The sequence below is a fragment of the Lonchura striata genome, chromosome 3, assembly GCF_050655825.1.
Source record: "Lonchura striata isolate lonStrDom1 chromosome 3, ASM5065582v1, whole genome shotgun sequence".
Classification (NCBI taxonomy): Eukaryota; Metazoa; Chordata; class Aves; order Passeriformes; family Estrildidae; genus Lonchura; species Lonchura striata.
This window is the reverse complement of record NC_140705.1, coordinates 18,126,406-18,140,370: the sequence shown is the minus strand read 5'-3', so window position 1 is coordinate 18,140,370 and position 13,965 is coordinate 18,126,406. Positions and strand designations below refer to the sequence as shown.

General features: G+C 41.5%; 1 protein-coding gene across 5 annotated transcripts in view; it reads left to right on the top strand.

Moving 5' to 3' along the window:
• COLEC11 (collectin subfamily member 11) overlaps positions 1 to 13,965 on the top strand; it is a 46,814-nt gene that overhangs the window by 11,575 nt on the left and 21,274 nt on the right. Inside the window, exon 1 of one of the 5 annotated variants that reach the window (XM_085574557.1) lies at positions 3 to 13,963. The exons of the other annotated variants lie outside the window; for them this stretch is intronic. The gene's annotated coding sequence lies outside the window, so the exon portion shown is untranslated. Of the gene's footprint in view, positions 1 to 2; positions 13,964 to 13,965 lie in introns of those variants that run through there. 5 annotated transcript variants of the gene reach the window in all.

Sequence of the window (13,965 nt, the reverse complement as noted above, 5' to 3'; positions counted from 1 at the left end):
GGTTCTCTCTGTGATTATTTTATTTTTGTCCTGTTTGCTAGTTGTAGAATAAGCATAAATAATAATAATAATAACAACCTTCAGATAGCACTCTAAGATTTTCTGTTTGAGTGATTTTCAGGCTTAGTTATGGACCACTCCAAAATATGCTGTGATGGTGCTGATGATTTTAGCAAATACTGAAACTTGCTGACAGTAGGTATGCATTTATTAATCTTTAATGGACTCTTTAGAAATGGTCTATGGGCCTCCAAGAGACCATGGATGAGATGCTGAATGCCAGGGTCAGTCTGCTCTTTGGAAGGACAAAATTATAAAAGTGATTGTATAATTTTAATTTTACTTATTTATAGAACTTTTTCTTGTCATTAGAGAAAGTTTTTTAAGAGATCTAATTTTTGGGAATTAAAACAAAGAGCTTTAAAAATTTTGATAAGAAAGAACCAGCACTGTTAGATGGCACAGTAATAATAGCCAATGAATTAAAAACATCAGACAAAAATCTAATTAAGGCCTATCACAGGAAACAGGGGGAAAAAAAGCCTTATTAAATAGGAAAAGAAAAATGTGTATCAATGGGCTTTGTCAGAATGGTGTTAGTAAGAAAACAGGTCTCTGATGGCTCACTGGAGTGGAGTTATGTTCAAGAAATGTTAAGGAGACAGATGCTGAGAACATGTGGAAGAGCAAGAGAAGGACTGATGGTGCATGCTGAGGAGATTCCAGAGTGCTGGATTTGCCAGCAGCACCTACAGATGCACCTGCAGTGTTTCTATCTAGCTGTGCAATGACCTTGCACGTTAAAGCTAATGTAGAGATGAAATGAGATGATGTAGTGATAGCCATACTATGAGCTGCAGCTGAAAAAAAAAAAAACCTCTTTATTGGAGGTTATCTTCCTTTGCTGTTTAGCATCTTCATTAATTGGATTTGTTCAGCCAGAAGAGGTTTTGGGGTGACCTAATTGCAGCCTTCCAGTACCTGAAGGGAACTTACAGGAAAGATGGAAAGGGACTTTTTACAAAGGCCTGTTGTGACAGGACAGGGGGAAAGGGCTTCAAACTTTAGATAGTAGAAAAAGATTCTTTACTGTGAGGCTGTGGAACTGGCTGCCCAGAGAAGTTGTGGATACCCCATCCCTGGAAGTGTTCAAGGCCAGGTTGGAGCTCTGAGCAACCTGGTCTAGTGGAGGGTCCCTGCCCATGGCAAAGAGGTTGGAACCAGATGATCTTTAAGCTCCCTTCCGACCCAGGCCATGATACGATATATAATATATATGATATGTCAGAATTGCCTTTTATGCAATTGTGTAGTGTCAAAAACTCTCTATTGTCATTCTCTACTTTTATGACTGTTGTACAAAACCTATAGGGGGGCTTGGTGGGCAACTGGCCTCCAGCCATGGTCAACCCACCACGTCTGACAGACTGTCCCTAAGCAACTCCATATTTAAACATGCGTTTGCCTAGTTATGCTTAATGTACAAGTGATTGCATTCACACTGTTCCTTGATTTTAGGGAAGATTACATTAAACATTGCAGCTACAGTGGCTGAGAACATGGCCTTTCTGTAATGTATAGAACTGATGCCTCTATATCTTTTTGACAGCACTGAATAACTGTGGCAAGTCTTGTTTTTTTTTAATTGTTCCTTTTCTTAAGTCACCTGGCTGATGTTGGGATTTCAGGTCAGTGTACTCTTTAACACCTCTGAAGCCTTTTATTTTACTGGTAACTGCACAATCAAAACAGTATCATTAGTTTTTGCTCCTATAAGAACCCTATAAATTCTGAGCAGACAAACGTGGAGGTTCAAATGATCACTGCTTAGCTGTTCTGCAGCTTCTTAATTGGTGCACGGCTGCCCTCTGGTCATGTTCTAGCTGTGTGAAAGATACATCTGGTGCTATTGTTAGAGAATTTGCTGAGTACCAAAGCAGTGGAAATGCCAGTAGTTATCACTTATTTAACATAGCTTGTTATATTATTCCCTAGAAATGTACATTATTAAAATATAGAAATCTCTCAGGGCAGTTGGTTAGATGGAAAGACTTCAATGAAAAAATTTCTAAGGGGATTTTCATCCTCAATCTTTTGGTAGCAGAAGCATCATGGTATACAGTTAAGGCAAGTAACACCTTCTTTATATTAATTCAGATAAACACCCTTGCTTGCAAATTGTGTTCTTCACATTCTGTTTACTTCTGAATTAATACTTCAGATTTACAAAATGAGATGAGATTGTCAAAAGCATCTCAAACTGCATGCAATCCCTTGTACTCCTCAAATTTTAAAATATTTAATATATTTAAAAATATTTGTCAAAGAGTGCATTGTACATGGTAAAGTATTTTGAGTGCATGTGTTGTGGCATGTGTAAGAGCTGCTCTGGGAGGTTTTGCCACTGAAAGCTATTTCTGCTGGGTTCCTTCAGGCAATAGCTTTTACATTGGATCATGACAATTGCCAATGATATAGACTGATTAGTGAAAGTCTGCTGTAGCATACTAGTGTAAGAATACTTTGACTTCTAAGAAGTTTGTTAATGTCTGGGATTGAGTGCCTTTGTGTGTGCTTCAACTAAGTCACATCAGATGCATAGAAACCTGTTTATTTTCCCATGGCATTTTGCTTCTACAAGAATTTCTATGTACCAACCATATATTTTCTATTAATGTGGACAGCTATTTTTATAGTTCCCCTTTCTTTTGCCTTGTTTCCCTTATCTGTGTTTGGAAAGGTGTGTCAGAGCTCTAAGAATAAAGGGACATTGGGTAGTACTGTTGCTATCAAGATCACCAGTCACTTGTCCAGTGAACACATTATAGAATCATAGAATGGCCTGAATTGGAAGGGACCTTTACAATCATCTGGTTCCAACCCCCCTGCCACGGACAGGGACATTTTCCACTCGACCAGGTTGCTCAAAGCCTCATCCAATCTGGCCTTGAACACTTCCAAGGATGGAGCATCCACAACTTCCCTGGGCAGCCTTGTTCCAGTGCCTCACCACTCTCACAGTAAGGAATATCTTTCCAGTATCTAATCTAAAGCTACTTTCAATTTGAACCCATTCACTGTAGTCCTGTCACTACATGCTCTTGTCTTTCCACATCTTTCTTTTAGACTCCCTTTAGGTACTGGAAGGCTGCAATTAACTGACTACAGGAATCTCAAATATCTCAGCCTTTCCTTGTAGGAAAAGTACTCCATTCCTCTGATCATCTTTGTGGCCTCCTCTGGCCTTGCTCCAACAGCTCCATGTCCTTCCTGTGCTGGGGACCCCAGGGCTGGATGCAGCACTGCAGGTGGGGTCTCAGCAGAGCAGAGCAGAGGGGCAGAATCCCCTCCCCACGCTGCCCCTGGTGCAGCCCAGGGCACGTTTGGCTCTCCAGGCTGCGAGGGCACATGGCTGGGTCATGTCCAGCCTTCACCCACAGCACCCCCAAGTCCTTCTCAGCAGGGCTGCTCTGGATCTGTTCACCCCAGCCTAGGTTGATACTGGGGCTGCCCCAACCCAGGTGCAGCACCTTGCAGTTGGTCTAGTTAAAGCTCATGAGATCCCCACGGGCCACTTCTCCAGCTTGTCCAGGTCCCTCTGGATGGCATCCTGTTCTTCAGGAGTGTCACTGCACCACAGCTTGGTGTCATCTACAAATTTGCTGAGCGTGCACTCCATCTCTTCATCCATTATGTTACTAATTATGATATTAATTACATTGGTTCCCATACAGACCCCTGAGGGACATGACATCACTGATGTCCATCAGGACACTGAGCTGTTGACCACCATTCTCAAGATGTGATTGTCCAACCATTTTCTTGTCCATGTAACACTCCACCCATCAAATCCATATCTCTCCAATTTAGGGAGAAGGTGTTGTGGAGCACCATATCAAAGATGTTATGAAAGACAAGATAAATGATATCTGTAGCCCATCCCTTGTCCACTGATGTAGTCATGTGTAGAATCACATAGGATCACATGTAGAGTGTTAGTTGGTCTCTCAGCCTGAAAGTAAAAATAATCTTTTGTTGAAATAGCATTGACACTGCCCCAGTTCAAATGCAAGATTTTGATCATGAATGCTTATGTACCACAGAGATATTGAGGATATCACTGCAAGAAATATGTCCTTGTCATTTGAGGATAACACTCTTGGATCCTTTCCATAACTCTTGGTGGCTTGCATGCTATTACAAAATGCCTGATGTTGTTGTGTTTCCTATGTTGGTTTCTTTTGCTTGTTATTATTTTCCATTGCAGCCTAGTATTTTGCCATATCTTTCCTGCCTTTAAAATGGTCCCACTCTCATTATATGCTGTGTTGTTTTTTGGTTTTGAGTGGGGTTTTTTTTGTGAGTTTTCTTGTAGGTTCTTTGTTTTGTTTTGTTATTGTTTGTGCGTGTGTGTGTGTGTGTGTGTGGTTTTCTGTTTGTTTCTGTTTGTTCTGTTTAGGGTTGGTTTTGTGGTTTTGTTGTTTGTTTATTTGTTTGGTTTTCTGGTAATTTAGTCCCTTGAATTCTTTCACTTATGTATCTTCCTGTTTTCTGCATGCTGCTGGCATGCAGTGGCACAGTTTTGTAACACACTGAAGGCCATCTCAGCTACTGCCAAGGGCATTCCTTTCCTTGACTGGCATCATTTTACACAGGAATTATGGCCATTTTATCCTTGCCATGAACCAAGGAACTAAATCAACTGAAAAACAACATTACAAGCAGAGGAATATCCTACTGCTGAAATAGCAGCTTGTGCTAGCTGGGATCAGCTGGCCATTGGTGACAGTACAGAGAAGGGGAGGCTCATGTGCAGCAGGAAGCCAGGTTGCTGTTAACCCTCCTGTAGACTGACAGAACAGTTAAATCCCTCCCCAAGGGTCTGTTTAAAATTAACCTCTGCTAGCTTAAGGTCTGGACCTAAGCAGAGCTGTCCTGATAAACAGGCATCTGTTAGTGGCAGCTGTGCTCTGTCTTGTGGTTTGCTTTTTGAGGTGTCATACTTGAAGCATTGGGAAGAAATGGTTCAGCAGTTCAAGTGGCTTCCCTTTATTATTAGAACCTCCTTTTAATTGTAGTTGTCACTTACCTAATGTGTGAGAAAAGGATGTCAAAAGCTGTTTCAGGTCTTTCTTGTTTGTTCTCCTCAGTGAGGAGAAGGATATTGTGACAACAAAAGCAAACCTTTTTCCTGTCCCCTTGCCCTCTGTCCTTTCTCTGCTACTCTCCCCTGGTCAGACCTCTAATTTTTCCCTTTTGCTCTATATCTGCTAGTAGTCTATATCCTATGACTTGTTGCTTGTTTTTATTCTTCCTTTAATCTCATAAACTGCTTTTCTTAGATTTTGTCTTTCCTGATCTGTCCCTGTGTTTTTACATGATCAATTGTGGGACATAAAAACAGAAGTCAGAAAACTCACATTACCCAGTTTTAGTCTAGTGTCCTGCCACTAGGCTTGAGCTTCATCATCAGGCTGCTTCTCTGCTTCCTTTCATCCTTTAATGTAGCATGCCTGAGTGTAGTCTAATTTCACCTGCTGTGTCCATCTAATGTGAGCAATTACTCTCTTGGGGAGCTGGAGCTGTGTGTTTCAATCCCTTTAAGCTGAGGATCTTCCATAGTTGTTACTTCACACCTTTTGGATCAATACTTGAATGGCATTTCTGTTGTGCAAAAGGCAGATGCCACTGCTGGCATGGCTGGGATGATGGGATGGGGCCTTGAAAGACTTTTCTGCCTCTTCTCTACACCTCCCAGAATGGAGCTGCAGGACTGGGACAACCCCCTCCCAGGGTGAGTTTGCCTTTTCAGCCTGTCCAGTCTCCTCAAGAAGGCAATGGTCAGGCCCACCTAGGAAACTTCCAAACACCTTAAGAGTGAGAACGTGTTGCAAAGTGTAAGTTGAGTGGGCATAATATTGCACAGATGCCCCAGCTTCTGCAGCTAGTCCTAAGCCTCTGTAGATGGGAAGGGCTGAAAAGCAATGCCTTAAAGCTTCGTAAGTAAAATTACAAATGCCTATGTCCATATTATGCATTTATTCATGTACAGAAATGTTCCCTGCAGCATTCTCCACATCATTCACTGATTCTTAGTGAATCCTTGGTTTTTTATTTCCTACAGATAGCTGTGTGGGGATAGTATGAATTTCTCATGTAAATGCTTTATAGGAGTGGGAATGAACTGAGACATTTTAGACCCCTGCTTTAGAAGAACTGATAGTTAAATTAGTATCCTGTACACTAATTTGTTTGTTTGTTTGTTTGTGGTTGAGAATACAAAAAATTTGATCTGACATGTAACAATGATGGCACCCAAAATCACAAATTATTTTTGTACAATATAGCTGAAGGCGGAAGAGAGCTTGTAATCTAGTAGAGACTTTGATTGAAACATTGCATGAGAAATTCTGTTTAGTATTTCTAGTTGTCTCTGACCACCAAGTTACATAAAGACAAAAATGTACTTGAGTGTTATTTTCTACAAAAAATCCATAGATTGTCTAAAAATCCATGGAGAACTATTGTGAAAGATTTGGCACTCAGGTCCCATCTCCCTCTAGTTAAAAGTTTTGAAAACTTGCCCATTCCGGCACTACTTCATCTCACTCTTGTGGAAGCCTTGTTTTTACACTTCCAGTAGAGATGACAGTAAGTTAATACTAACATGAACTCACTGACTTCAGCAGAGCAACATCAGGATGAAACTTGTCCCAGTTTTTAAAAACATTCTTTTTGAAAAATGAGACTACTATACCTACATCTGATAAGGGCATTTACATTGACAAACTAATCATACCTTACACCTCACAAACATCGTCTGAGGAAATGGCTCTATTGTGCCAGTATTAAGTGTACTTTGGGGAGTAACCAAGGACTTACTATCAGTTTGCTTTTTAGGTAATGCTAGCTTCCCATCAGCTTAGACTCACTCTTTTGTCCTCTACAGCAGACCTCGCTGTTCTTCAGTGTTATCAGGAGCTGAAATGTGTTATGTCTCTGCTTTATGCTACTCTATGCTCCATAGATTTCACAGCAACTTGGTAACCACGGCAGTTATGGTCCTCATTCTTGCAATTCTACACTATTAATATTTAGGGATTTTTTCAGTCTTTCAAGTCCATTGCTTTAACCTTTAAATCAACATGTAGGATTTAACTTGAGAGCATTGCAATGTTATGATAATCATCACCCAACGTTTAAGCAGCTTTGTAATTGATTCTGATTTTTATAGTCTAGCTAAATGGCAAACGTTTGATTACCCAAGGTAATGTGCAAGGGAACTGAGAGGACAAATGAGAAAATGCTTAGATAAAGTAAAAGCATAGCTGCACAAAACATCTGCAGGTTAGAAAGATTAATAAGGGTGTAATGGAGAAAGATGAAGTCAGTGACACAGGTTTCATCTCGAGTGTGAAAGGCTTCTTCCCCAGGGAATCATCCACATCCCTTGGGCCAAGGGGTGAAACGCAGCTTGTGTCAACAATGCTGGAGGCTTGTCCCTTCTGCTTCTCCTCGCTTCCCCCAGAAACCTCTCCCTGGCCAGAGGTTGGCACTGCTGGTAGCCCTGTGACTTAATTTTTGTTTGTTTGTTTGTTTTTATCTGTTCAAGATGTTTGAAATAGCATGGGGACAGTGTCACAGCCTACTATTTTTTTGTTTTGTTTTGTTTGTTTTCCTGGGCATGTGTTGTATCTCCTAGAATCCAGCTTAAGGCCTGCAGTTGGCTTAAAGATACATGAGCTTCCAGAGGGTTCTACAGGGGAGGTGTTGAGATGTGAATGACAAGGACTTGAAAAGTCAGGTAGTGAAACCTGTTGAAAGCTATTGCTGTGTCTGTAGTGCTGACTCAAACCAGCTTGGGAAAGTCACTCACCAAATGTGGCTGTGGCTCTGCAGATTTGTGTGTCTGTAGCAGAAGCATACTCAATTCAGAATATAGATAATTCAGCTCAGATACCTGAGAATTTAGTATAATTTTTAAAAAAACAACAAAAAGAAAAATCATAGCATGAAAACTACTCAATGAAATAAAACCATCTCAAATATGAGTCCTATAGGATTATACAGAGGATTGCAGTTACTCTGTAGCTATTGGCTGGCCAAGCATTAATGCCAACAAGCATCACTTGTCTGCTGCATTTATCATCCATTTAGTTTCAGCTTGGCAGATCATCTGTGTTATTTCTTCTAAGTCCAAAATAATGGCATAGAAGTAGCCACTGGCACTTTTGGAGCCACTGGTAGATACAGGGACTTCATGCATGAGGCATTAGCTGGCTCAAGTGATCTCCAAGCTTTCCATCCCCCAGAGCTGGGGGGAAGTGTGGGAACTCAGTGAGTGCCAGCTGGCCTGGCTGGTCCTGCAGCAGCTTTGGGTGAGCCTGTGGGGCCTTTGGGATTCTCCAGTGACCTCTCAAGGACTTTGTAATTTGAAGCTTGGTTTGAGAAACCTCTTCTCTTTTGGTGACTGAGTCAGAATTCCTAAAGCTGAGAGGTCTCAAAAGTTGTTTTGAAATTATTGTGCTGGTTGCATTGATATGTTTTCATTTCTGATGGAAATTGAGGCACTTTATTAAATTTTATTTTTTAAGTAAGTGCTGCCTTTTTCTTCTCCTATTTTTTTCCAATATTTTCAGCTTTCACTAAATTAATGGCAACTGTTAATAGCCATAAACTTGACTTTTGACCCCTGCAGAGGCAGTGAGAAAATATTAATACTTTTACAGTGCTGAACATGTTTAGGTTTCTCTCAAGCATTGATTTTACCAATGCTGAAGATACTCCAAATACCAGGGCCAAAACAGTGGTTTGAAAAAACAGCTTGGTCCTCCTTTATCTGAGGACCAGTTTCAGTGTAATTTAGTTTTCTTAAAAGATTTTATGCATCTAGGTCTTAAAGGGCTCGAAAGCAGGTCAGAAAGGCAAGAAATTTTCTAGTATTTTAAAGTGAAAGTGTCTGCTGTATCACTTACCTGGAGATCAAACTGATATTTCAATCACAGAAAGAAATTTTAGCTGCAGAAGGTTTCTTTTGAAAGCAGGGAGAGATGAAGAAAGTGATATACAAAGCGCTTTTGTCTTGATTTCTACTATTAATCAAGGATTGCAGTCCCTTTACTGCAACCACAGATTTTAGAGAGTTTTTTAATGTGCAGCCTCCTCAGAGATTCCTTTTGTTAGTAGCTCTTCTCAGACCAAGGTAATTTCCCCAAGTATTCTTATGGATCTGGGTGTTGTTACCTGAATGACATTAAAGCTTTCTCTAGAACAAGTCCATTTCCCCTGTGAGTTGAGTTAATATGTGGTAGGGTGGGGTTGTATCCCCTCTGTCTCTGAGACATGCAAGCACAGCAGCAGACAGCAGGGAATGTGCTGAAGCTTTATTGGAGATTTTGTTTTCCCCAGAAAATCCTTCATATGTGGCTGCTGAGGAGAGCCAAGAAGCAGCCTTGACATTTCTCTGCTGCTCAATGTCTGTCTCATCTCTGAGCTGTGTAAGAGTTTGCAAAGGTGGATTAATATTTAACATACCTGGAGCTTTTGATCTTTCAGCTGAAGCTGGATACATCTAAATCCTCATGAAATACAGACAGATGAACCACTGTAATTTCAATTTCTTCTTCCACATCAGGCCATTTCATTCTACTCTCCAATTTGTCCATCAGGAATTCTTATCAGTCTGCCAGGTGCTCATACTGAAACTGCCTAATTTCTAGGCTTTCAGCTGGGTATCTGAACCACTCAGCTTGAAAGCCTCTTTGTCTGATCTTCTGAATCCTGAAGTGCTCCCACTATATAAAAGAAGGTGGGATATCCTGCCTAGGATGTCCTGCAAGCTGGTGATCAGGTGCTTTCCTGGGGTGTAGGTGGTCCTGCAGGCTAATGCAGGTAGGACCCACATCCTCTTGTTCAGCCTGCAAACCCTGTCCCAGGGGTGGATGCTGCTGAGGGTGACTGAAAGGGACTTCCAGGCCCATCCTCCTGGCTGGCTGAGGCAACCACAGCCTTCCTCCATGAGGGACTGCTGGTCCCTCACTTGGCATTGCAAATCATGTTCCTGCCAGGGACCCCTTCATTTTGCAGTCAACCAGCATTGACTATTTAAATGCCAAGAGTGACCTTAGAAACCTTTGAGGAAAAGCACCCTTTTCCTCAACCTTTCTTATTGACTAGCTTTTTTTGCTCCCTCTTGTTTGATGACTGCTGTGAATCAGAGACAGGAAAAAGAGGCAGGACTGTCCACGGTGGACAAATTCCTTGTACCCTGGGGTTAGGAATCTCCTTCTGGGGAGATGTAGCCAGATTTGAGCTTAATGTTTCTGAAGTAATTTTAGTATGCACATGAGAATATTTTGGAGAGAAGTGTTCTCACAGAGATTGATACTTAAAAACTATCTCAAGACTGTGGTCAAATAGTTTGCATAAACTTAGAAAATAGCTGTAAAGTAGCTGGTGACTTGACCTGGTTTCTAGTATTTGTGGCTGGCCCTGTGCACAGGCAAGGGAGGCTGTAGCCCAGAAAAGCAGAGTTCAGCAACACAGCAAATGTTTTCCTGCTGGTTTTGTCTGTCACAGCACTGGGGATCTGGCCTGGTTGCTGCTTCTTCATGGCATCCAAATCACTATTACTATTACTATTACTATTCCTTTTCCTCTCCAATTATTGCAGTTCTTTATGTCCACCTTTATCACAGAATCATAGAAAGGCTTCGGTTGGGAGGGACCTTAAAGATTTTCTAATTCCAACTCCACTGCCATGGGTAGGGCATCTTCTACTGGACCAGATTGTGCAGGGTCCTGTGCAATCTGGCCTTGAATACTTCCTGGGATGGGGCATTCTTAACTTTTCTGGGAAACCTGTCTACCTAATCTAAATATCTCCTCTTTCAGTTTAAAGCCATTCTTCCTTATCCTATCACTGTCTGTCTATGTAAAAAGCCACTCTCTCTTTTATAATCCTGCTTTAAATACTGGAAGGCCCCAGTGATGTTTCCCCTGAGATTTCTTTTTTCCATGATGCCTAGAGAGGCTGACTTAGAACAGAGACTAGACAGAGTTAAAGGAATAAACTTTGTAGGTAGCTGAAATTAGGTATTTGAAAGTAGGTAGTTATTAAAAGGCTTTTAAAGGATATACCTTGGGTAATATAAGAGCCTGGCTGGGGTTCTGCTCAAGATGGAAAACTGGTTATGAATTTTTAGACTTTTATAAGTTTTGGTTTATTTATATATTGGGGTTAATTGTCTAATTACAGTTTTTGAAGGTAATGAAGTTCTACTCTCTTGGCTTGCTCTCTTTAATTTGAAGTTGTTTATGATTTTTGGGTCTGAGGTTGCAATGGTTGTCTTTGGCCCTTAATCTGGAAAAGGATTATTTTGTCTAGCTACCTTGTGAAGTGAATTTACTAGCACTTACTATGAAGTTCAGAGTCACACACTAAGGCAGTACAGAGCCTGAAAAATATGAAAGCTAAAACTTAAGACATCATCCAGGCTGAACAGCTGCAACTCTCTCATCTGCTTTTGTAGGAGAGGTTGTCATCTTTGTGTCCCTCCTCTGGACACATTCTAACAGATCCATGCATGGCTTTATGATGTACCTTCTCTTCTAGATCCTGTTCCTCATCCTTGAGTGGCAAAAGTCAGTTTTGCCTTGTATTCTTGAGAAACCTCAAGTGATAATTGCTGCAATTGTGACAAAACTTATCATGGCCTAAATATTTGAGCAGCAGTCCCACCATCTCCTAAGTATTCTTTCTGGTTGGCAAAGTTTGTCTGTGAAGTAGCTTATGCCTGACCCATTATAGGACTGCATGGCAGGTTGTGGAAATCCTCAGATAGTCCCTGTTCCTCTCTTGCCCCATGGGAAAATTGCCCAGCATTACCTTTTCCCTAGAGTTTCCTGCCCTACTGTAGCCCATCAGATTATGACTGCATTGAGGTCTCTTGACCCAAGAGCTCTTCCCAACTCAAAGCATAGATACCATCTTTCAAGGTGTGGTCCTCCAGCTGCAGGTCTCTCTCCTTTGGAAAGAAACCTGGGGAAAAGATTTGGATCAAAAGGAACTCATAGCACATACAAGTCTTTGCACCAGAGCTGGATGATCAGTAAGAACACAGGAGTGTATTGTGGCATCCCTCGTCCCTCAGTGTGGATGTAGCAACAGATGGTGAAGCAAGGGGGTTGTGAGGCAGAGAAACCTGGCCTGTAACTCCTGCAATGCCCTCCACACATGAGGAAGGAGACAAAGTCTGCTCCCATCAGATTCCCTGGCTATGGTCTCCTAGGGGATAATGGAAGCACAAACTGGACAGTAATTCAGAGGGACAATTTATTCCCCCAAATCCAAAATCATCTACTTGGCCTTGCTGCTAAGACATCTGTTATGCCAGTTAATACCTTCAGGCCATCTCAAAAATAACAGTTCTGCTCTCCTAGATCCCCAATATGTTGAGGCATACAGACCCATATACTGGTCCCACACCTGTGCCTAATCCTTTTGAAGGGTTTCAGGGAGTGGAAATTAATATAACCCAAACTTCTTGCTCTAGATGTAAAATTCATATGCCCTTATGGTGGCTATAAAAGGTGATAAAAAACTGTTATGACTTTCAGCTTATTTGTGTACTACTGAGCGCTGATTAAGGACAGCCTAGAAAAACATATCAGAAATACATAAATAACACTTTTTTCAAAGTATTTTTACAGGCCTCCTAAATACTGTTTTTTTTTTACAGTCCTTTCACACAAACTCTATTTCTGTTTGGTTGTTTTCTGGGACATCTCTTCACAGTGTAATTTCAGGCAAGCCATTTCACTTGTCAGCTTAGACTAGACTAAGTTTCAAAGGTGATTCTCTTCAGGAGTTATTGAAGACTCTGATTCAGCTTTATTGAATGATACAGTGAAATATTACCTGCCTTCCACCCTCAATGACTTATATGAGGGTTACTGTATCAGACAATTTGCCTGGGCACAATTCCAGTGCTCAGGTAGATGCAAAGTGAATTTTCAGGCCTTTGAGTTGGTGTCATCTGTTACTGAATTGCCTTTTTAGAGCAGTATCCACTCTAAGTGGGAACTTAGTACTGACAATTTTCAGGGCAAGGCCAGGTGGCCAAGAAGGCCAATGATGTTCTGCCCTTTATCAGCAACAGTGTGGCCAGCAGGACCAGGGCAGTGATTTTCTCCTGTACTTGGCACTGGTGAGTTTACACCTCAAATCCTGTTTTCAGTTCTGGGCCCCTCACTGCAAGAAGGACATGGAGGTGCTGGAGTATGTCCAGAGATGGGCAACAGAACTGGTGAAGGGTCTGGAGCAAAAGTCCTGTGAGGAGTGGGGTTTAGCCTGGAGAAAAGGAGGTGCAGGGGAGACCGTATTGCTCTTTACAATTGCTTGAGAGGAGGTTGTAACCAGGGTGGAGATGGTCTTTTTTCCCAGGTTACAAGAAAAAGACAAGAGGAAATGGCCTCAAGTTGTGCAAGAGGGAATTTACATCGTATATTAGGAAAAAATTACTTCACAGAAAGGGTTGTCAAACACTGGAACAGGCTGCCCAGGGAAGTGATTGAGTCACCATCCCGGGACATATTTCAGAGACATGTAGATGTGGTACTTGGGGACATTGCTTAGTGGCAGACTTGGCAATCCTGGGTAAATGGTTTGCTGATGATCTTAGAGGTCCTTTCTATCCTAAGGAATTCTGTGATTCTAAGCCTATATGCTGCATTATCTCCTTTCACCTTTCCAGATAGCTGCCTCCAATGAGAAATCATGAACACAGAACTGCCTATTATTAGCATTGTTTAATCTCTTTCTTTTTAATTCAGTTTCTCCTGGGCTTTATCCCATCAAGTCTAACAGCAAAAAAACCTGCTAAATCTGCTGCTGCCTGTTTCATGTGTGTCTGAGCAACATATAACCTGCTTGGAGGAGCTGCACATGTGCTTCTCATGCTGTGT